Genomic DNA, 24,446 nt, shown 5'->3' on the forward strand with positions numbered 1-24,446 from the left:
TTAATCACTAATGTCTTTCTCCTTTCTTCTGCAGTACCTGAGAGGACTCTATCAGAGCAATCAAATCGACATTATTTGTTTACTAATCTGTCCACACACTAGCTGGTGAGCCTGGCAAGGCTAACAAATGCTTGATGGGTAAATAAATGAATCAATGAATAGTCTAATACACAATTCCTGTCCCTAGAGGAGTTATAACTTATAGGGGGAGACAGACATGTTAACAACAGGCTACAAAATAAGGTACACATATATCACACATATATAAGTAAAAAATGCTGTGCATTTTACATTTGAGCCTTTCCAGAAAGGCTGAGATTTACTTACTTAGCTCCACATCATAATGGATTGGTATGCTTGAAGCAGTTAGTATAACTTGTACCAAACTCTATTTTAAAGGCCTTAGTGCTAGCTGGCTTCAGAAACCCAATTACATACACACACCCTGGCCACACAAATCAGCCTGACACGAGGTGTTTGCCTTTCTACTTGGGAATACAGGCTCTTGAGGTACACATGAAATATAAGACATGGTATTCTTACAGTAACACAACACTCCCAGTCTATGAAGTCTCTGACCTAGTTACATTGCTGGGAGCACAGTGTAAGAGCATACAACCACGAAGAAGAAATTGTTATCTTGAGAAAAGTAAATTTTGCATTCCCCAAGTTCAGTATTATTAAATCTGTAACCTTAATATTACATTAGAGAAGATACTTTATTCAGTTATAGGGACAATGAAATAGAATGGAGGAAGATGTAGCTGGCCCAGAATCCCCTGGGTGTGAAAAGATGATGACATTTATTTTATCTACTCCTGACAATGAAGTTTAAACTGTTACTTAAAGCTCCAACCAGCAAAATATCAATTCAAACAGAGGTTAATTCTTCACAGTCATACCCAACATTAAACATCTTTTTATCTGAATTTAAAAAAAAAAAACAAAAGCATTTGAACATTTCTGCTCAAAAACAAAGGATGGAGTTGGATCTTCCTAAGTCTTGGATAAGGAAAACTGAACATGGCCAAAAGACAATTATTGCCAAATTAAACAAACGGATTTGGACTAAATAAACTATTTATAGTGTTTCAGTGCAAGAAAATACATGGGCTCTTTTGTATATGCAGGGACGTATTTCTCACACAAATACTTCCAGAAAATGTATCACAGTAGGCCAGGGGGAAGGTGAAAGCTTTTCCTCCTAAAGCTGACGCACTACAAAGGAAGTGGGTAACATATACTTTTAGCTTCAAATTTATATAAATGCACTTCTAACACAGTTTTCTTGTGGTTCAACAATTGTTTAATCTTTTCTTGTCAAACAAATTGGCTCTAGTGAAGTCTTATGGTCTCTGGCCATCAGGGTTAACGGCGTGGTGTCAGTAATAACTTTCAGTTAAAACCCAATCTACAACACACAAAACTTCAGACAGGATTAAATTTTAACATACAAACAGTTCTCCACCAATCTGCCTAACAAACCAAAGTTCACGGGTGTCATTAATGTAGTAACACAAAAAAGCGCAATGCAAATGCTTATTAAAAGAAGAACAAAGGTGTAAGTTGAAGAAGAGAAAAGAAAGGAAATGATACAGTTCTCTTGAATGAACAACTTCTTGGCAGGATTTAAGTTGCAGATACAATTTCCTGTAGACCATATCTTTTAAGTGAATCTAGTTGTAAAGCATTTCACAACTTTTCAGAATCACTAGAGAAAGAGCAATCGTGTAGCTCTTTTGCTTCTTTTTCCTTTCTTCATTTCCTTAGTGACTGGATGAAACCAGAAGTGATTAACAAGACTTCCAAACTTCCTGCTTGCTGTGCCTATAATGTGGACTTCAGGAGTGCTCAGTTGAGAGAAAGTGTAATCACACAGACCCCAGGAACTTGCTGCCGATGCCTCTTGTCAACCCCCCTGCTCATCTGCCTTTATAATATTAAGCTGATACTGCAGACTCTGTTGATTATAAGGAAAGCCAGATCAGGTGAATTAACTTAATGAAACAGATGACTTTGCGCTTACTGAAACTGACAAGGCTCAAATACCCACTCAAGCTAAAGAGCCTTCCTAGGTCCCTGCAGAAGTGTCATTCTGCACTAAAAGCCTTTCTGCCACCTTTTATCCTCTCTTCCTGCCCCTCAATAGGCAGAAGCTTAGCAGCCACCACAGTTCCAAAATGCAAACAGCAGCAGTTGCCTATCTGAGCTGTGATTGATGGTACACAAAAATACAGGACTACTTCATAGATACTCCAGCTGCAAGAAATCAAGGAACTAAACCTTTGTGCTAGGCAGATAGCCAGTGCATTCTGAGGGTCTGCTGTGGCTCTGTAATTACACCCAGCCTGAAAATCATCCGTGCTACTGCTGTGAATGGTTGTACCCAGGGACTTTAATTTCACTGTCCCCTCCACCAGATAATACCTGACCCTGTGTCACTTTGACTGTGAGACACACTGAAAGAGACAAATGAGGGGCTTTTTTCCGACTATGTTAAATTAACTAATGGATTCTACTTGCATAATGATAAGCCAAGTCTCTGACGGTACTAGGTGGACATTTAGACGGTCTCTAAGGGTGTTATTAACCTTAGGCCTTAAAACAAAACAAGAACAAGAACAAAAAGGAATCCAGCCAGTGTAAATAAAGAATCTGGTTAGAGCCAACAGTGATTAACCAAATACTTTATATTTCAATCAGTAATTTGTTTCTTGAGACACAATGGTGTAAAATGAGCAGCAGTTTTAAGATCAGCATCTCTCCCCTTTTCTTTGAGAGCTGGGTTTTGTTTCCCCAATCTGAAGGAAGGTGGCTGTAGAAACATTTCTTTGGACTGAATGTTGTAAGTCTTAACTGTCTTTTAGAAATGACCACTGTTTATTTTCATTCTAATAGAAAAGTATTGTTTTCGATAACTGGCAGAAGACATTAAAATCTGTACTGTAGGGTAATTGTACAAATTCTGACACTGTGGCAATGTAGCCACACCCTATTTCATATGGTCTTAATTTTTAATATGTATTTTTCTTGTAGCTTACTAAAGTATGATGGATTTCATTTCCATGCAGCTAAAAAGATAAATGTCCCTTGCCATGTTCTCATCTGTGTGTTCTGGAAGGTTAAAAAATTATAACTCAGCTGTTCCAAAATGTATCAAGATTGAAATTTGACTTCCCAGTTGTTGTGATTTTGTGTCCAAAAGGAAACAGAATCTGGTAAGCTTTGTCCCCCTCCCCAAGTAGGAAAAATATTTTAGAAGCTTAACTCATTTTTAAAAAGATTCATACTGGATTTTGAGGAGGGGGTACTTTTAAAAATAAAATTATGCACACTTCTTTTAAAAGCCCTTTGGACTCTGAGTGTTAAAAGCTCATATTAACATAAAATTTTTAATTTTAAAAACAGGCTATTGAAAATGTAGACACTGTACAATTGTCAGTGACCAAAATACCTGTTTGCCTTTACTTTAAGTGGTGTATTTTCAGAAGAGCTCTCTCTGCCCAAAGGGATTTGTTTTTGCCAAATAATATTTTATTGTGTTTACCATGTGTCAGCTCAGATTTTGCTCCTGATGTGGACTGACTCATTTACTCTTCACAGCTCCTCATAGAGGTACATGCTATTATTACCTCATTTTATAGATGAGAAGACTTCCCAAGGTCACATGCCAACTAGTAAATGGGGAGTCAGGGGTTTGAACCCTGGGCAAGCTGGCTCCAAAGCCCACATCCTTAACTACTATGTCTAGCATCCTTATAATCATAGTTATCTCCCTAATCCTAACCCACTGAGCATTTAATAAGAGCCAATGATTGTGCTAAAGGTCAGGGGTGAGGACTGAAATGCTAAGAAGGCTCAACAAAAAGTCCCACAACCCCTAACTCAATTTTGTGGGCCAGATGACCATGATTCAGTGACTACACAACCAAGTGGTATATATTGCCCTTTTCTGATTGATCCTTCTAGAGTGGAAACTGTGGGACCACAGGCTAGTATCTCTAGGACATTTGGGTCCCTCTGGATGGTACAATCGGCATACCTAGCTCAAACTGCCTTGTGTCTAAATGCCCCCCCCCCACCGCCGCCCGGCTCATGTGGAAGCATTTGTACAGGCCACCTTTCTGAAAAACACCCAAAGCCTGGTGGCAAAGTTCTCACCATGTCATGATGTTTTGTTATTTTTCTCTCAAACTCCAGTGGATGTCAACAACAACGCCTTTGAATGTGGTAACTTTGAAAACACTGGCTCTTAGTATTTTGTCACACAAAGCCAATTGTTAAAGTATCATTAGCAGGGACCCAGACAGAGATGACAGGTGTAAACAGTTTATAATTTATGATGTGCAGGGTTAGGTTTCTCCATACCTCCGCCAACTGCTCACAAACACACCTTATGGTGGCCCTGTGTGTGTGTGCTACACACATCCTTATAGGTTGTTTTTAAAAATCTATCCCATATTACACCTATTTTGTAACATTTTGGCAGTCAAACCATGCAAAACTACTAGTTAGTTTCTATGATAACATTTGAAAATGCTCTGTACAACTCAACAAGCACCTGGGGCCTGCACCCCTGAGAAGGGGCTGCCTTTCTGCTGTGTGCTGTCATCTTCTTTTTAACCAGGGGCTCCTGCTCTGTCTCCATAGCAGGTGTGGAATGCCTGGCCGCTGAAAGACCACTGGTGCTCTGTGTGCAGATTAGGAATGTCTTTCTGCCCCTTTAGTTGGCTGGCCCTTGTTAGCTGCCTTCTGCATTTTTCAATGCTGGCATGTCTCAGTAAAACTTTGACTAAGTGGAATACTTGGGAGAGGGTGTTCTGGTTGAATGGTTTCCTGGTGAACTGGAAGTTATTTAGAAAGCCCTTGTTATTGAAAATCTTTCCAAAGCATATCACACACCCTCTCTGGAGTGAGGAAGCACATGGGTGTTTGAAAGGGTTCAAAACTAATTTAGCAAAGCAGCTAACTGCTCACCAGTCCTTTCTCTTGCTAAAAAGTAGCCTCTATCCCGTGTCCTGAGGCAGCTGGAATTTCATTCTTATTTCTCTCTGCAAAACCTCTTCCTCCTCTAGCAGGACCCCTGCTTCTTACTAGCATCAGCTCTGGCCTTTCCTTCCCTGCACCCAGGCTTCCCTCCCCCTACCTCCAAGGGTGCCCTTTCACCTATGCCCCCGGGGAGTCCTGCTTTCCAGCCTCTGGGCGAGGCCCTCATCCCTTTGCACTTTCTCTAGTAGTTTCCTTTCTTCCAATTCACCAGCATTCCCATGAACATCCTATCTTCCTGCTACCTACCTTTCCTTCTGCTGAAGGCTAAATTCTTTCCTTCATTATCCAACATTCGAAGGGTGGATGTGACCTGCTTGGGCTTCCTACCCTCCTCCCCGACCCCGAAGATTTTTCCCTCCTCCTGAAACTTTATCAGAACTATTCTCACAAGGCCATCAAAGGCTATGTGGTGGGCACACCTGTGGTCCCAGCTACTCAGGAGGCAGAGTGAGGCAAAAGTTACTTTGGAGGTGTACTTTGGAGGTGTACTCAGGAGGCTCATGGTTAAAGGCAGGTCCAGGCAACATTAGAGATCCTACTTGGAAAAAAAAAGGCTGGGGGTGTGGCTCAAGGAGTAAAGTGCTTGCCTAGCATGCACAAGGCCCTGAGTTCAAACCACAATACTGCAAAGAAGAGAGGAAGAAGAAAAAGAAGGAGAAGGAGAAACAGGAGAAGGGGAAGAAGGAGGAGAAGCCACCGAATCCAAAGGCTTTTTCTTAGCAAGCTTTTTCATTCTTCCTGAAGATACCCTAGCGTTTCTTCCCTCTCGCCATCTTTGCTGCCACCATTTTGTATTGTTGAGCTTCATTTACATACAGTGTAAATCAGGTCTTGTCATCACCCTTCTGTTTCCCAACACACTTAGAACAGCTTGCAGATTTCCCAGGAGCCCACCGCCCTGTCTTCTCCATCACTGCCTTCTAGCCAAACTGTCTTCTGGATCCTCAAACACCTTTGAGTTCCTCTGGCCTGGGAGTGTTTTCAGCTGCTGCTTCTTCTACCTAAGACCTCAAATGTGACCTCCTCAGAGAGACCTTCTCTGACACCCTCTCTCTACCACAGCACTTTTAATGTACCCCATTTTTTTCCTTCCCTAGGGACCACCAGCTGGAAAGGTAAATGACCTGATATGCATACAGGTTGAGCTACTTCTAGGCTATGAACCCCCTGAGACGCCAGATTGTGTCTTCTGCTCACTTAGGTCAGTCTCCACAGTGTGGTTATTGAGTTCACGAATGAAAGACAAAGACCTTATGCTGTTAGAACAAAAGGCTTTTCTAGAAGGACTAGATAAACCTAACTCAATAAAGTGCACCTCAAGAAATTCAACTTTTAGGCTTTTTGGCAGTTGAGATAGCAGAAAGGATAGTTACTTATCCTTGTATATATGTAAATCATGTCACACACACACACACACACATACACACAGAGGGAGAAAAGCATTTAGTATAGTACAAATATACATCCTTTTATAGGGAACTCCTGTTCTGTGCTAGGAGCAGTGACTAGGGTCACTTGAAGGAAGGAAGGAAGGAAGAAAAGGAGGGAGGAGGGAGGGAAGGGAGGGAGGGAGGAAAGAAAAGAGGGAAAGAGGGAGGGAGGGAAGAGTCAGGCTGGAGAGGACTGCTGTCTACTGAGAGGAGCACACAGCACAGAAAGCTAAAGGAAGAAGGAAGGCTCTGGAGTGATAGGGGATGATTTTACTCAGAGGGGAAGTAAAAGACCAATAAGGTCATTGACTTGGTGAGGAAGCAGGGAAGCTGGGTAGAGAATGGGATGCAAAACTGCAAGTCCTACCCACCCTCCAAGCTGGCTTTGCTGCTGGTTGGGGAGGAGGACAGGCTGGATTGGGTGGAGATGAGTAGAAGCATGGACTGTGGCCTAGGAGGGGTGGTGAGCACATGGAGGAAGCCCGGGAGTTTCCTGGCAGGCATTGCTCTTTGGGTTTTGAATGGCTGGAAATTGGGATAGAGGCAATGCCACTGCTCTCCTGACTTGACATTCAACCAAAAATACAGGGTGGTGGGGTGGATGATGTCTCAAGTATCAGGCAGGAAGATGAAGTGTGGGGAAGGGGGCTGACTTCATCTGGAGGGAGATGGCAGCAGCAGCCTGTCCCTGGGATTCCAGAGGAGCCACAGGCTGTACCATTTATACCAACAGCCCGTCATTCCAGGTGATCCAGACACACCCTGGACAATGGGGCTTGGGCTGAGGCAGGGGGAACTTGGAATACGTAGCACCTTTCAGCAAATGTCCAGCTTTTTAGTTATTATATTTTATTTAGGATTTTTAATACAGGGTCTCGCTATACCAGGCCGTGTACTCATGATCCTCTGGCCTCAGCCTCTCAAATGCTGGGATTACAAATGTGTACCACTATACCTGGCCTATGTATGTATGTGTATATGTATGTGTGTGTGTGCATGTGTATGTATGTGTGCATGTATATGTGTGTATGTATGTTTGTGTGTGTATATATATGTACTGCTGAGGATCAAATCCAGAGCCTTGTGCAGGCTAGGCAAGAGCTCTACCACTGAGCTACCCCCCAGCCGTGTCTGACTTTTACATACACCTTGTTATAACCATAAGCACAGAGCTTCTGCTTAAGAGAGTCCAACTATGAATGATTTTGTAAAACATACCACACCTACTCCTTCAATTTTCCAGCAGTCTAGATTCTCATGTCCAGAGACTACTTACAAAGCAGGGATTTCTATGTCATTCTAAAGCCAGGATATATGCTAATCCTTTCACACAGTCCTTTTAATTTTTAAGGATTAAAAAAAAAAAAAAGCCCTACCAACATTTAAACACCAGTGTCCAAATAATTCAATCATCTCAAGCCTATTTCCCCAGAAAGTAATGATTTCAGAGAAAGAATCTGGCTTTTGGTTCACACAGCTCTCTCTCTACCTGCAAGGAACATGATTTTCTTTGGTAAGAATCATCAGTTACTGAAAACAGATGTTAGGCAGCAGTAGCTTTGCCTTAACCCAGCCCCTCCCCCACCTCCAACTGTAATTGGATTCTTTTTTTTGGTGTTATTTTAAGAGTGATTGGAATTTAATTTTAGTTAGGAAGATCTGAGTCAATTGTTTACTTACAAACAAACAAAAGAATCCTCTCCCCAGCATTAGGATTCCTGCTTGGCTGGTTTTAAATAGATCAGGCTGACCAGATATTTGCTGTCAGCTTGGGGAAGAAAGAGACATTGTCCTGGTGATCCAGAGTCCTGGGAACTCAGCACACACAGTGAGGCATTGCTGACTTCGAGTGGACTATGACCAATCAAAGTCTCACTGTACATTTCATGGAGGTAGGACGGACACAGGGAAAGAAATTCCCTAAGTAGCAGCATGTTGGGAAGACATCATTGCAATAAAATTGTGAAGCCGATGCTGGCAGGCAAAAAACACAAAACCACAACAACAAACTGCAATATGCTTATCAGGGTTGGACCAAGAAGAAAGCCCCAATCTTCAGCAGAGCACGCAGGCAACCATCCCAGGTCCCACGACTCCTGAATGGCTCTCTGTGCTGTGACTCCTTCAGGTATAGCATTGTCCTCAGAGAGATGCTCTCAGCAGCCAGAGAACGGCAGGACAATGCTAGCGGCCTCTGAATGGCTGAAAAGCATTTTATTCAGAACTCGGGTGATTTAAAAAAAAAAAAATCCCAAACTGGTGTTCTTTTGTGCTTTACAAAGGCAGTGCTTTGCTGGCTCCAAGTTCAAGACTCATGGGCTATTAGGAGAGGCAAAATGGACAATGTATTAGCATGTGTGAACAAAAAGAGCAGGCGTTCCTTAAAATAAAGTCCATCACAAGAGCACGCTGGTGTTGGGAACACCTATGTAGCCAGAAGCAGCTCCAACAGCCATTAGAAGGTGAGAATTTGCCACAATCAACACGCAGAAGCACACATGCACACACAGGCACACACACAAGACCCACTGATGGGAAAGCAGCACTTGTATCCACAATAAATTCTTCAGAGTGGGGCAGTAATATGAACTATAAGCACAGAGAGGTTGGGATCAGGAGGAACCTGGGAACATCTCCAGCTACCCCAGTCTATAGGGAAGAGGTAAAGTGACTCACTCAAGCATGGATGTTTCTTAAATAAACAGGTTCTTAATGCCCCTTGGGAGGATGTCTGGTTTTTCCATACTGATCTGCACTCAAACGATATGGACGGAACTGTAGAGACCAGATCATAGGTTTTGGCATCAGTCTAATTTGCTCTGGAACCGTAGCACTGTCATTTCTAGATGTGTGACTTTAGGGGATAACTCCCTTCTTCTTCAGAATCTCAACTGCCTTAACTTAAAAGTGGGCAGGATTTTACGACTGCTGTCCAGATGAAGAGAGTAAATATCAAGCATTAAATAAATGTTGATTACTATGCTTATTGCTATTAAGAGTAATAGTGCTATTTTCATTTTTTTGGGAATTTAAACACTTTTAGAAAAAAAAGAGAGAAACACAGTAATAGAAAACACACAGACAAGGATCACAAAGGTTGACGAGAGTAAGTAGATGTAGGACACATGTAGACAGGTCACAGCAGAGAAAGGTTTAATAGCTTTATCTGCTCTTTGCACATTGATAGCTCCTCTCCTGTCCACCTGTGCAGGCTCAAAGGCTTGAGTTTGGTTTTTCCAATGTTAGTAACAGGGGCTTGTTAACTTTTTAAAAAACTATATTATTGTTGTGTTGGTGGTACATTGTGACATTTACAAACATTCTTACAAGATATCATAATTGAATTCGCCCCCTCCACCATTCTCCTTTATCCCTTCTCCTCCTATTCCTGGAATAGTTTCAACAGGTCTCATTTTTCCATTTTCATACATAAGTGCATAATATTTTCACTGCATTCAGCTTCCTTCACCCTTTCCTTAGATGTTGACCCTTTAAAAGCATTGTCTTCCTCAACATAATTTGTTGATGAACATTTAACTTTTTTCTAATGATAATCAGTGGATTTCCTGAAGTATTAACTTGGGTGGCCAAGATGCAATGTCACCTACTGTCCTGAGATGTCACATAGGTGGATCCACCTGGAGCACTGGAATAGCCAATGACCTTAGGTCCTTCACATTCCAACACTGTTCTAGCACTATGGTTTATGTTCGTTCTCAGGATAGGTCTGTTTAGAGGGTGGGAATTTCAGTTAGTGTTGGTAGGTATATTTTTGCTCTCAACAATAATTGGTAATATTCTTATCTGCTGCCTCATTTAACTCATTGTACATATATTAGAATGTGTTTTAAGAGCTGCTTCCCATATGCTTACATTAATTATGTACGTCATAGTCAGTGACTTCATGACAAAACTGAAGTCCACCATGACCACCACCAGGATTTTAAACCCCAATACCATGCAACTTTCCCAGCCCATATCACATTAGGGGCCCTCCATTTCCATGTGTCTCCTATTATAGGTTTTCTAGAGTTTTCTTTTTAGTTTTTTGCCTTTGTATGTTTGTTTAATCAATACCTTTTTGTTGTCAAAATATTCTCGGAGTTGGCCATATTTTTTATTGGAAGTCATTCATAGCAGTTTAAAGTATTTTTAATTGTGTATTCTGCAATCAAGTAAAATTCTTTATTACATGTAATAAATATCTACCCCCACCTCTTTAGCACTAGTCAACTTTCACTGCAGGGTTTCAGCTGTGATGACCTGGGCAAGCATTATGCTGTCACCTGCCTTCTAAAGCTGGAGGCGGTGGGTAGCTTTTGTAGCTTTTGTGTTTTTGTAGTTTTCCTCCTGAAATATGTGTCACATATTCCTAACTCTGAGGTAGTTAAAGCTCTGTAGGACTGCTAAGTATGCACACAATCTGACATGCTAGGAAAGCATTTTCCCTGCCTTGCAATCTGAGAACAAAACAAATCATTGAGAGCCAGGACTTGGGAACATCCTTGCTTCTGCAGCTGTGCTGGGTGGTGTGCAGAGCCGTGCCTCAGAGCGAGGCTCCTGGTATTCCAGCCTGGTGACCCTCTACCTTCACTGCAATGCATTTTTATAATTCCTCTAACATTGACATGTGTGGCCTTTCTTTAATTTGCACCTGATGTATTCCCCTTAAATCACACAATAACATTGGCAAACTGAGGGATTTCCTTCCACAACTCGATTTTCACAGCTAGCATGGTCAACATCATTTCCACCAGCTGAAGATGCTCAGATTAAATTATTTTTCAGGGTTTTAAAGATGAGATATTTTATATCAAGTTATTATTTAACTTCTGGTGTGTACTTTAACTTATTGTGTTTTTTGTATAAATTTTTAATTTAGATTAGCAATCGTGTGGATTGTTGTCACAATTTTCAACTGACATTAGAGAGGTGCATTATATTGCTTTGCCTAATAATTTTCACCTTGTTCACTATAGCTTCCACTTTGCGTCACCTCTCTGACCACCCCGGGAGGGCCTGGCCTCTTGTCATACTCTGAAACCTAGAAGAAATGAGCAATACCATCATTCCCATATGATGCTTTATCAGAACCATGACGTTTCGAGGCAGGTGGGTGGCAAGAAGTTGGTAAGATAAGGGATAGATTTTTTGCCTCGAGGTTCCATGTTTACTTGTAATCAGGCATCCCTTATGTTTCCTGCAGACTGATTTGTGTATGTATGTGTTGGATCGAGGACAGAGAGAGAGATGGCCTAGTATCTTTTTTCACTCCAGTGTCTTCTCGGCAGTTTATTCTCATCTGACTAGCACCAATACCTGCCAACAACTTCTATTTCACATCAGCATCTTTTGGCATTTAGATGACAATGTATTTCTACATGGTTGAAAGCAGATGGGAAAAAAGTCTTGTGTAAATAATATTCCCCATTAGCAGCACTGAACTGATGTCAATGCTCTTGATCTATCCCAAGACAATAAAGTTCACTGTCATGATAGTATGAGGACCACACAAATGACTGAGGGGAGAGTATTGCTCTGTCTAGGTTGATATAGTTTTGGGAAAAAATACAAGAATCAGGTCGGGATCATGTCTTTCTCAGGTTGCAAACACTTGATAACATTAATGAGGATCAGAGTGAAGGGTGGTGGGGGTAGAGGGCGGACACAGAAACAGCTGTGTCACAAACTGTCCCTGATGCACTGAGGACAAATTGGTGATGGTCAATGAGTTCAGTGCATTCTAAATATTCAAAATTTAGCAACTTGAATTAGTACCACTGCTCTTTATCTAAACCTAAATAATAACTAAATATAGAGCATCTGATTGTGTTAATTTTCAGTATTCCTATCGGGAGGGGTAGTCATCAAAATTATTACTATTGGTTTTAGTGATTACTAGCATTTGATGACATTTCAAAGCAATATTCTAAATGGGAACAACCCCAGACTAAAATGACAAAATAAAGGGTTAATTACTGTGCATGCTTCCATGGAAGGGACCACCCACACAAATTCATTCTGTCAGTACTGGACTTTCGCTGTTGTCATTACAAGTTCAAACACTAATTAATAGTTAGAGTGAACTTGGTAACATCTTACACACGAATGGGTATCCAGGGCAAAAGAAAACCTAAAGTCCTTTAAGATGCTTTCTTTACTGTTAAGAAGTCCAGTGTGCAGAAGCACGTATCCTATCCTGGCGAACGCATTGGTAGCTGACCACTCGTTTTCTTTCCCATGTTGCCTGAGGACTCTGACCCTGAGGCTGGGTGGGGAACCTAGAGAATCAGTAAGAATTAAAAATCTTCCTATGTTCCCTCTTCATCCAAGATACAAGAATTAGGCAGAATTGTTTTTAGACTTTGGATAGGGAGTCTGAGATAACCATTTCTAATAAACTTTATGCTGTTATGTGCTAACCATATGGTGAGACAGTGTAGGAACCATGCGCCAAAGTCAGCTACCAAAACTGAGTGATACTCTGGTTTTTATATAAATCAGAAATCTGGATACTTTGAGAAGTGAAGTGTCTTCGAAAGGACCTCAGTACTACCTTTTCCCTCTTCTTTGCTCTATTATGCTTTATTTCATCCCATGAGATCCATCCCCAACCTCTTTACACTCACATATCATTTTAATAGCCTTTAAAAAATAACCCTGTCATTTATTCTTTCATTAGCAGGGCCCAGAAAACATTTGTTTTCTACCCTCTGACTTACTTGATACTGAAAACAATTCTAAAGCATCATGAGTACATTAAAGAAACAAAACCTTTAAATGCCAAATATTATGTTCTACTAGGATTCCAAGAGAGTTTGGGCTTTTCCAAAGGTCAAGTTTGACCATTTTCAGAAAGTAGTAGATTAGGGCAAACGTGTGGACGTCATCAAGGTTTTAAACCCTGGATAAAGGTGGCTGTTGTGTCATGGTTGGAGAAGGAAGAGTTTGTGGCTTCGGACACAATGAGCAAGGAGGAGAGGGCAAGAGAGTCTCTTCTATGCAGGACGACACTGTTTGCTCATCATGACTCCCCTCCCCAAGCTGGCCACTGCTCCTTTTGCTTCGGAGCACACTTGAACCCTTTCTCTGAGTTTTTTTCCCTGCCATTTTGGAGACAACATCATTACTTACCATTAGCAAAACTGAGATTCTGTAAATGTAGGTTTGTTTGAATACACACAAAGCCCAAATAGTGTAACACAGAGTTGAAGGGCTCTCCCTCTAAGCACAGGGAACAGTAACTTTTCTCTTTCAAGGTGATGTCAAAGTCATTCTCCCACTAATATGGGAGGGGTGACTGGTTTTACTATGTTACGACAATAGGTAGATTCTTTTAAGTCATAGAAGGGCTAGCTTTCTACTTCATAACTAATTAAATTGTACTTAATGTTTTTGGAAAACTCTTATAAGGCCCCTTGGTCCAATAAAATGTCCTCCATTCCCACTCCCTCCCCAAATGACCCAATTTATAAAAGGACATATTGAAACCTCTCTGCTGTCACCTTTTCTGAAGTATTCTTCAAAACCATAGGCACATCTTAGCCTTTTGTTTTTCTTATTCTAGTTTCTGCTGCAAATACCTTTTTCTCTCCAGAATATCCTTATAACTTGCTGCAGAAAAATACCCATTAATATAAAACAAAGCTTATCCTTAACACCTGGACTTGCTCCCTTTTATAATAAAACTGAGAATTCCATGTCTTAATTCAAAGTATGTCAAGACTGATCAACACATGACTATTTAATCAATCCAAAGGCTGATAAATTGACCAGTTTCCTGACCCTCCAAGGCTGTTTAACACAGATTAGGTGGTAGCAATAACCATCCCACATGCTGACATGAGTTTGTGCTGGCAGAAGAAAAAGAAAAGTAAGTGGGACAATATGATAAGGCTAGCAGATGTGTGTGGGTAAGGTGGTCAAGCCCCAGTGCTTCCACCAAGCCTTCAATGAGGTCAAATTCATGGCCAAACAAGTCTTTTTTCACTTCTGCAGTAGACTTTGCCATTCTCTCTTCTTTACTTCTCCATTGAGTTCTGTGATCTTCTGAGCAGCTCTTAAAATACATTTGGAGGGTCTTTGATTATATAACAGTCAAGGTTGTCTCGTACAGATTAAATGCACTCTGGTAGAGATGGGAAATAGGAATTCTTTAGTCCCTCATGTTTCCAAGAAATATCTTGAGTACTGGAAAAGATGAGACTAGACTCTAACCTTCCCCTTGCAATATGTTTACACTTCTGTTTTATTACTGTTTTCAGGAAGTTGAAGATACTTATTCCAACCACTGTCACTCTGGGTGGCTCTTCCTAGTTAAAGTTAGTTTGGGTCACTTAGGGATTTCCTTTCCAATCCTCAAAGGATTGGGTCTGGCACATGGATGTGGGTAACTTGGAAGCAGGGTTTCCAGAAGGAATACACTCACAGCTTCCTCATAGGCTTCTAAAGAGTGGTCTCCCATGACTGAGAATAGATTCTGTCACCAAACAGGACTGAGATCATGGTATCAGAATTGCTAGGACAAAGACAGACTTGTGAAATCATTTCTAGTCAATGTTTCTCTAGCTTGGTATTTATTGCTTTTAAACTTTGGCTAATAGGTATAAAGTGACAGAAGACTTATCAGCAGCCTCGCCCTCCACAGTTACAGGCATCTATGTAAGAGGAAGGGAACTTACTCACGTACGACCTGGAAACAATAGCCTAGAGTGGGAAAGAGAGGGAAGAGGCCACTCAGAGGTTGTGACAGCCTGCTCCAGAGGGGTATCTTTTTATCCTGTCATCTTCTTGACTTTACCCAGTTCTGTCATCCATCATAACTCTGCAGGGGTAATGGCAGAAATCTTCATTTGCCGTTTAGAATTGAAGGGAACACAGCCCTGCGCTGCTAGGTGTTCATGAGGCTGTTGTGATGGTTTAGATTTTTTAAAAGAGCTATAAAACATTTTGGAAGCAAAAAGCTTTAATAAAATGATAAATCATTTCAATAATAAATGTATGCTGGAAACCTTAGGCAGAGTCATGATTTACTGATGTTAAATATCTAAAACTGTGAGAATCAGAACCCTAAAGGCCACAGAGACTTAGATTCTTCTTTTGTCACCAAACTCTCTTACCTCAGCTGCGTTGGTCCACGTGGCTGTGGGGCTGCTAAGCAAATATTGGGCCTCCTTATTACGTGGAATCACAAGCAAGTCAAGGTCCGGGTAATTAATTCCTAGAGAATTTTGATTGCTTTATATCTTGAAAGATAAACTACTAACAAATATTGTCACATGCCAAAACGTACTTAGCTCACTAGCTAAAAATAGTCTGCCCCTGCTAAAATAACCCCATTTTTGCACCCTGTACTCGATACGTCTTCTTACTTCAGGTTTGTATGTCATTCAAACCACTATCTCTCAATCATTAACATATATGCCAATCACTGGAGGACTGTGATAAGAGCAGAGTCATATCCATGTGGCCTGGCATGGGATCCGAGCATCTACATTTCTAGTAAGCTCTCAGGTAATGCTGATGCTGCTGGACCCAGAACAAGGCTTTAGATCACTCGTCAACCGACCACAGGGATGTAACTAATTACAGGGAGCTCTTCCCTGAGGCCGGCAGATTGCCTGGAAAGCCCCCAGACTCATTACAGATCCTTCCCCTAACCTCCTCCAATTAACATAAGTGCACAAAAGGGAATTATGGAGCTCTGAAAACTCAGATCCCATCAACTATACGGAGCCCACCGTTTCCCTTGTCTCAGCCTGCACTTTAGTCATTCCCATCTCTTTATATTGCTCATTATCACTGTCTGGGCAAACAGAAGCTTCAGCCTGATAAGCAATCAACTGATTTTCCATAAATATAGATTCTCATAAAAAACAAAAAGGAAAGGGAACCAAATGGAAAGGTGTTTAGGTTCCAACCTATTTTTTAAATTTTTTCCTTCAGCTAGGCCTGATTTCCATTAGGTCATCCTGTTTGCTCTTTGTCTTTGAATCAGTTTTTCCTGCTATTCTAAAAAAGACTTTAAAGGATTTAAAAACATCTATTAGCCTGAAAAAAAAAAATCTTCCTTTTTTTTCTAGTGGTATTAAAGAAATGGTAGGTAATACCAAGAGCCCCTGTACTAAGTGTCCTGAGGAAATGCGATATTGATGTGACTGGAAAATCTCATATTCAATTTTATGAAAATGTGTGCTTTGATCCTTTTCTTCCCGGTCATCCTAATTGGATTGCTAGTCAAGGCATGCTCTAAGTCCTCTGAAGGTATTCATGCTACATTTTATTTTTTATTTTTCCCTATTCAAATATGTGAAATTCACTCCCCAAGAATTTGGAATGCCAGCAAATTTGAGATGTGCATTATAAAAAAAGAATTATTGGGTTTTATATTTTCCTAAGGTGAAAGGACGATGTTTTAAAAGTGTTTATCACTGGGTATAGTGGGGCACGCCTGTAATCTCAGCACTCAGGAGGTTGAGGCAGGAAGATGTTGAGTTAGTGAGACTCTCTCTCTAAAAAACAAAGGAACAAACAAACAAACAAAAGCATTTATCATTTTCCCTCATTATTTCACTATTTCATTAATATTCTCTTAAGTAATGTACCGATTAAGAAAAGAGCATTGTTTATCTATTAAGGATGCATGGACAAAAGCAGCTTTATTACAGAACGATGTTACTAAAAACCAAGCATTAAGGCTGACTAATAATGTCTTTGGATCTAAACCAGGAGAAAATCCAATGACATGACCTGCTAGACATCTGATACTTTTAGCAAGAAGCCGAATGATCCCCTGAGTCAACTCCAGTGAATGTAAAGCATTTTGCAAATAAGGAGGGGCACGAGTAGTGCTATTAATTAAGTGTATTATACTTAGAGCCTTGTAATACGTAAGCTACTCTTTCAGAAGTATGAAAGTGCTCTTAGGGGTGGCAAATTAATGTCATCTCCAGATGAGATGAATCTTAGCCCCGCACACCTTTTGTGTGGGGGAACTCTGGCACCATGGCTGTCATGGTTATTTCATAAGACCACCTACCCTATCATTTACAGTCACATCTGCCAACAGGAATGTCCAGCAGCCCTGGGGCTGAATTGTCCACTTTGGGGCTGGCTGGTCTTGAATTACCTCCACTGCTATGTGGGTATCAACACAGCTGGATACTACACAACAGCTGGGAGCAGTCATGATGCTTTTACCTTCCTTGACAGCTTTCCTTCCTTGACTTGACACTTGATCTATTGCCTTTAATTCTTGCTCCCAGGGAAAACTGGTACACCCCTGATACTGAATGTTTTACTACTATATCTAAGATGGTGGAATGATGGTTTTGAAAACTCATGGGACATCTTAGTGAATATCACATTTCTGGCCACACTGGAGAAGAAAACTGGCTTAAGGTAGTATATGGAGGGAAGTTCCATGGCCCTGTTTTGGTTCTAGAGGATCACTATGAACTGCAAACACATTTGGGAGTTTTTAAAAGGAATGATAAAATGGGTCTCCCAGAACTTGGGTTAAATTCCAAGCTCTTTTCAATTTAAAGTATATAAATATAATGTATACCATGAAAAGGTTACTGTGCTTACATAGTGCACTTTTCATTGATAGAGCTTTCTTTAGCTGAAGGGTTTTAAGATCTATCTCCAAAAGTCCCCTTTTTAGTGGGAACATCCAGCTGAAGAAATAAGAAAGAAGACAACCTTATGCTTCCTGCCTGGCTGGCTTCAATTTACCTTGAACAGCAGTGTCTGCACAATCTCATCCTATGACAATAATGGATAACCAAAAGGGTTTTACCCTTATCCAAAAATATTTTAAAGTCTTTGCTTAAATGAATGGTGCTTTGTAAATGAAGGAACAATGGGTCAAGCCCAGACTTCTCTTTCTGCAACTTCTACTTCTGGAAAGAACCAAATTAAGAAGTACATACGGTTTTCTAAGTCACTCATTTAAAGGTTCTTGGTGCTAGCCAATGGGAAGACCAAACAAGCACTTTTCAGGTTTTCTGATGAATCAACTGAAAGTCAAAATCAAAATCTTTATAGGCAAACAACAAAATGGACCTGATACACCACCTCTTCGATGTGTCTGAAAGTTAGAAAGAAAATCACATACTGAATTTCATTAATGTAGCCAAGGATCTACTAAGAGATTATTTTATAAGTCTTTCTAAATCTCTACCATCTGAAGATTGAGTCAGGAAATAAGAATTTCTCTTGGAATCTGAGAAGTTCACCTTAAAATGGGAACTATCCTCGCATTTTGTGCCCTCTGGTAGCATACAGCGGAGACCTCAGTACATGGAGGCCTGAAGTGATAGGAGCAGGGGGATCTGAGCTGCACAGACCACTTTAACACACTCATGGCGCTGGGAAGGGGAGGAAGAGGAGGAGCTGTCTCGAGGACCCCCATGGCTCATCTTCTGAGAGGGGCCCAGGGAGGCTAATTTTCATTTCACCTCTGCTAGTATCTCTAGAAAGAGGCAAAATATAAACAGGTGGAAACTGGAGACATGAAGTAAAGATGATTTTATTTATAAGTAGGAAATTATATTCTCCTAATGAGGCATAAATATCCAATTACTGTTAACAGAATGTGCCAGTACTTTTTGTGTAACCACAGGAATGCATAGACAATTTTTGCAAAATTTACAAGACTTTTCCTTCGTACTCACTCTATATACAAATTTAACTTTTCAGACCATCCAACAGTATGCAGACAACAATAAGAACACTCGACTGATATTTATGCTCTACTGCAAACAATTCTCTGCCAAGGTAAGTTCTACTTGGTTTGTGTGGCTTGTCACAATGCACATTTAATTCAACTAGCTGTGACTCAAAAATACTGGTTCTGTCACTCATGGGCTTTCTAAATGGGGATCTTAAGATCACATTTAGGTTGGTGAAGGTTCTAAACTTGTACAAATAGAAAAAAAGGAACCACAACCCTTGAAAATTTGTATGGAAAGGGGCTGATGGTTTGAATTTATTTTTTTTTAGCATGTACAATGGAACCAACACTTACAATGACTGTGGTCATTACCTTGGTCATTTTAAAATATAAACGTTGTACACATCTGCTGATTCTTTTAGATTGTTGATTTCCTTAATACTTCCTTTTATCACTTCTAACCTACCTGGTTTTTATTTTAAAAGCAAAATATCACAAATTTCACACTGTCAGCAGTGTCTGAATTAATTTAAGATTAGATTACCTGTTCTGACACTATCATTCCACCTTTTAGTTCTTGAACTTGAAACCAGGTCTGTAAAATAATACTCCAAAAGTGCTAATGTGAACACTAATGATACCAACAGCCTCACTGCTGTCTCTTAGACTTGAAACTCCACCTTTAACTGGCTTTTCTGAGCAGTGACAAAGAAGTGGACAATTTCTACAGCTGCGTTGATATAATCTCCACTGGCCGCCTGGGGAAGGACTGGTCAGCATGTATCTTATAGACATTTGTATGCCTCAGCACCCATGGTTCTGCACCTAACAGTAGTAATGGAACTTTAACTGGAGACTTGTGCTGCATTAAAATAGAGAGGACCTCATTTGGTCAACACCACAACCTTGAGATAAAAGCTTGGCTTTCCAACCCCCTTAACTATGGAGAACACCATCCTGAGAATGATTTGCTGAATCAGAGGCTCCCAGCACAGACTGGCCATCACACCACCCAAAGGGCATTGACTCCTGTAGACTCCTTGACTGGAACCCTGGAGCTTCGATCAGATTCGTAGATCTGGCCAGTCCTCCAAATAGCCTCATGCTTACCACTATCTCCCTTAGGACATAGAGAGGTCTTGGGTTAGCTCCATTTTCAAACATTGCACCCTGTAGCACATTCAACAAGTACTGCTCACATTAGTGCATGGTTGCTCTCCTTGGTGACCTCAAAGATGAGTGATTTTTTGGAGATTGTATAATGTCATGTGATCAAGGTACAGGCCACAGCCATGTACCCTGGCTGTGAGAACATGGTAGGAGAATCTGAAGGGGTAAGGGTAAAAGTAGAGGTGATAAGCAGGGGAACTGAGAGTTGGGATGGTGTCAGAACAGGTAAGGAAGGCAATGAAAGCCAAATTTGTTCCTGTTCCAATACAATCCAATGTAGAATCAATCCTGCATGACATTTCCTAGTGCACATATGCACACACACACACACACACACACACACACACACACTACCTTTGTATCATATCTCATCAGCATGCTGCTTACAGGGGCAGGAGGTTGGGGGAGTAAAAATAGGAAATACCTAGTGCTTACAATGTAATAAGCACTTAAAGCAACCTATTTATCAAGGAGGAAATGGAGGCAGGAGGAAGCTAAAGTTTGCCCAAGTCACCCAACTAGTGAATGGGAAAATTCTACAGATAGTCACCCAACTAGTGAATTAGTGAATGGGGATATATTATGGATAGAAATTTAGATGCTGGCTTCTCTCAGGCAACTATCCAGGTACTGCCTGTTCTCCTGCACATTTTTTTTGTCTGCTGGTCTCATTTCTCTCCCAGGAACCCCTAACTTCACTTGGTAGGCAGGTGGCCTACACTTAAGCCACGCCCCAGCCCTTTTGATTTTATTATTTCAGAGAGAGGACCTTACTCACTTTGCAAAGCTGGGTTCAAACTTGTGATCATCTTGGCTCTGCCTCCTGAGTAGCTGCCTCCTTACAGGTGCAGTTACATTTTGACCTGGTCATTAAACTCAGGTACAATAGGTATCTATCTCAGAGTTCACAATTACAACAAGCCTGCTCCATCAGCTTTCTGTTTGCAATTAAATGCAGACATGCTACAACGACAACATCAATAATCCACTAAGGAATTAGCTTGTCTGGACTGACAACATAAAGTATCATGAGCCATCAACTTTCTGACAGAGAGGGCTAGGGCTTTAGAACATCTGCCTGGTGTTTGCCACAAGGATCTTCCAGAGAGTCGGTCACAGGATGCCGTCTGCAGATCTTCCCCGCAGATACCTACCAAAAACGGCCACGAGGAGAAACCTGCCAATCACTAACCTCCCTCCAATGTCAAAGAATCAGGACCAACCCAGAGAGCACTGCCAGGGGACCATGGAGAGCTCTGGGGGGGCGCCATGGGCCTCTCCCTCCTCTTGCCATTTCCAGATGTGTTGAATGACAGCCTTGGGCTTTCTCTCCTGTGCACAATGCTTTAAAAAAAGGATTTTCTAACCAGCCATCCTTTTCGATGTGTTTCAGTTTGTCATGCTGAAAATTAAAAAGCATAATATTTGGGCAAATGATTTTTTTTTTTTAAAAACAGAACTTTACACAGACTGCCTTTTCAGTTAATAAGAGAATGTTCTATTTTTCCAAACCAGGGTAAAGACAGGTGCATGGAGTACTGTGAGAGCATATAAAAGAGCTTTCAAAAAACTCTGCATTGAATACTTGATCACCTTCTAGGTCAATTAATGATTTGGTACTAAATGAAATCCGCCAAGGTCAAGGTCAGGTTCAGTAGGAGGGTGCTCCTTCTTCATCCCTCAGCACAGCTACCCAAGGCCATGGAACAATTTAGTTCAGGCAGCAGTAGAAAGTCAGGGTAGCCCCCATCAGGCTACAAACTCTACACCAGAAGGGGAGTTCAAAAACGACTTCAACTGGTGGGAGGACAATTCTGAGAAGGCCTATCCACCCCTCCACATACACCCACACTTCTAATTACTTATACTTACATTCACTCACAGGAAACATGACTAGTGGGGCGATTTTGTAAATCCAACAGAAAATGATTTTGTAAGTAGTCCCAAATGTTGCCAGATGTGACAAAAATGAATACATTTTCATTCACCCATTGCCAAAACATATGGGAGAATTAAAAATAAAAATGTATGTGATTTGGATATAGGTGTAAGTTAGTAATAACTGTGATCCTGTCTCCAGGAAAAAGGTGTTCCCTGTAGAAAGGCAACCAAGGGGAGGAAGCCAGGCTGTAGAGAGTGCTCACTTACCCCAGGAAGCCTTGAGGGGTTCCCAAAGGACAATTCTCAATTTGGAAAACAGGGACAATATCACTAGTTGGCAAACTGCTTTGAAAACTATAGAGGAAAAATGACTATATATAGTATATTTGATGAATAAATTATATAACTATATCAGACCTACTTTTGTGACTATGTTGGGAAAACTTTTAGTAATACCTTTAAACACAACTGGACACCTCATTTGCCTGTAAGCACTTGAAAACCTATCAAATATTATCTTAGCCCAATTTCTCCTAAACCTCAATGGAGCCAATGTGGTGAGAACACCTCTGAACTCTATGTTCAGTGCCTCCATGAGATTCAATCTGAAACACGCCATCATCCCCAACACTGCTCTGGCTGCTTATGCTCGGTGTCATTAGCGTCTACTTAATATGACAGCTGATGCCTTGTGGTCCCTTGCGAATGGGGGAGAGTAGAGCCTGGGAGAGAAGTGAATTTTAATTGGCCGCCACAGGACTGAGTGGCGCTGCCTGTGACAGCAGCAAACGGGGGAGAATGGGAAGGCATTAGAGAAGCTCTGTTGTACTGATGAAGTGGAATTCCTAGAACACACTGTGCTATAAAATGAGATTTGGCTCCACAGTGTTGGGAGCAGACAATGGGCTCTGTGGTACCCAGGCTGGTTGCTGGGCACATTCTAGCTGCTTTAGTCAGAGCTGCCTTTCATTCAAAGGAGCCAGAGCCATGCTGGAGGATGGAGGAGGGGCTGTGCTATGTCCAGAGAAATGCTGAGAGTGAGATGCTGGGGAAGAGCCCACCACACTTGCAAAGAGTGAATGGCACCATAAGATACATGTTTGGCTTCTCACACTCCATACAGTACAGCCTCAACCAAGACTACAATCTTTATATATATATATAAATGATTGGTAAAAATGTGTCCAGCGTTTTAGCTAAATTAATATGGATCATGTTTTGGAAAGATTGGGGGTGAAGGAGCGTTCTTAGACCTTTATCTCTGGATGGAGATGGGTGTGGGACTGCATGCAACCATAGTCAGGGAGCATCTCTATTCTGTGTCTGTTCTATAACCTAAACCTAGATGAAAATATTTTAAAAATCACATTTATAAATCTCCCTGCCTTAGAAAGAATTATCTGGCACTTCATAGATGGTAACAGATTCCATCAGTAATAAGCCAGGGGAGAATTAAAGTTTGTTCCCAAACTGCAAAATTGAGAAAAAATAAGAGGGGAGAATTCGGCTTCATCAAGTGCCTCAGGCCCTCAAAAGGCAGTTTAACCGTTGAAATCAAAGACAGTTAATTGTAGCCTCCACAAGTAAGTGCAAGCCCATCTGGTTATTAATGGGGCATTGTCAAACCAGTTTGCCCCTGAAACACACACTTAAAACTAATCTCGGTTTTTAAAAATCAATTTTACCCAAAATATTTTCACAAAACCACATTGCTGCTACCATCAATCAATTCTTCATAAAGATAGGAAATGAATGATACGCACTTAGTTGGAGAGGCTCACGTGAAACTAACAGGTAACAATTTTCGTAAGACCTTTGTTCAAAGAATATTGCAGAAAACCAAAGTTGCAGAGAAAATTTTGTATATTAAGATGTGGTGTGGTGAGCAGTGGGCTCTTGAAAGGTTTCAGTTAAGTACACACATGAAGGCATATGGACAGATAAAGCAAGCACCAAGTGGCCTTTTGAAGGCCTTTTTATGACAAGAAGCTCTGGAACCAAATGGCTCTGGCTAGGAAGAAGGTATAGTTTCCAAACAGGGCCTCCACCCCAAGCCACAGGGGCAGGTCTGGGTGTTGATGGTCACTGGGAACTGGTCACTCCTGCCTTATTTGTTGAGATTGTTAGAACAGTGCCAATTAGCGCCTATTTTGATAAAGCTTTCTGTGCTCTGAACATCTGTCCACTAGCATCTGGCCAGGGCCCAAGTCCATTTCACAAGAAACACCAAACAGCTGTCA

At 41.1% G+C, this 24,446-nt stretch overlaps 1 protein-coding gene across 6 annotated transcripts in view; it reads right to left on the reverse strand.

Annotated features, from left to right (window-relative positions):
- Positions 1 to 24,446, reverse strand: part of Sema6a (semaphorin 6A) — a 122,681-nt gene that overhangs the window by 79,964 nt on the left and 18,271 nt on the right. Inside the window, exon 1 of one of the 6 annotated variants that reach the window (XM_074056995.1) lies at positions 8,160 to 22,600. The exons of the other annotated variants lie outside the window; for them this stretch is intronic. The gene's annotated coding sequence lies outside the window, so the exon portion shown is untranslated. Of the gene's footprint in view, positions 1 to 8,159; positions 22,601 to 24,446 lie in introns of those variants that run through there. 6 annotated transcript variants of the gene reach the window in all.

This window comes from Castor canadensis, chromosome 16, assembly GCF_047511655.1.
Source record: "Castor canadensis chromosome 16, mCasCan1.hap1v2, whole genome shotgun sequence".
Lineage (NCBI taxonomy): Eukaryota > Metazoa > Chordata > Mammalia > Rodentia > Castoridae > Castor > Castor canadensis.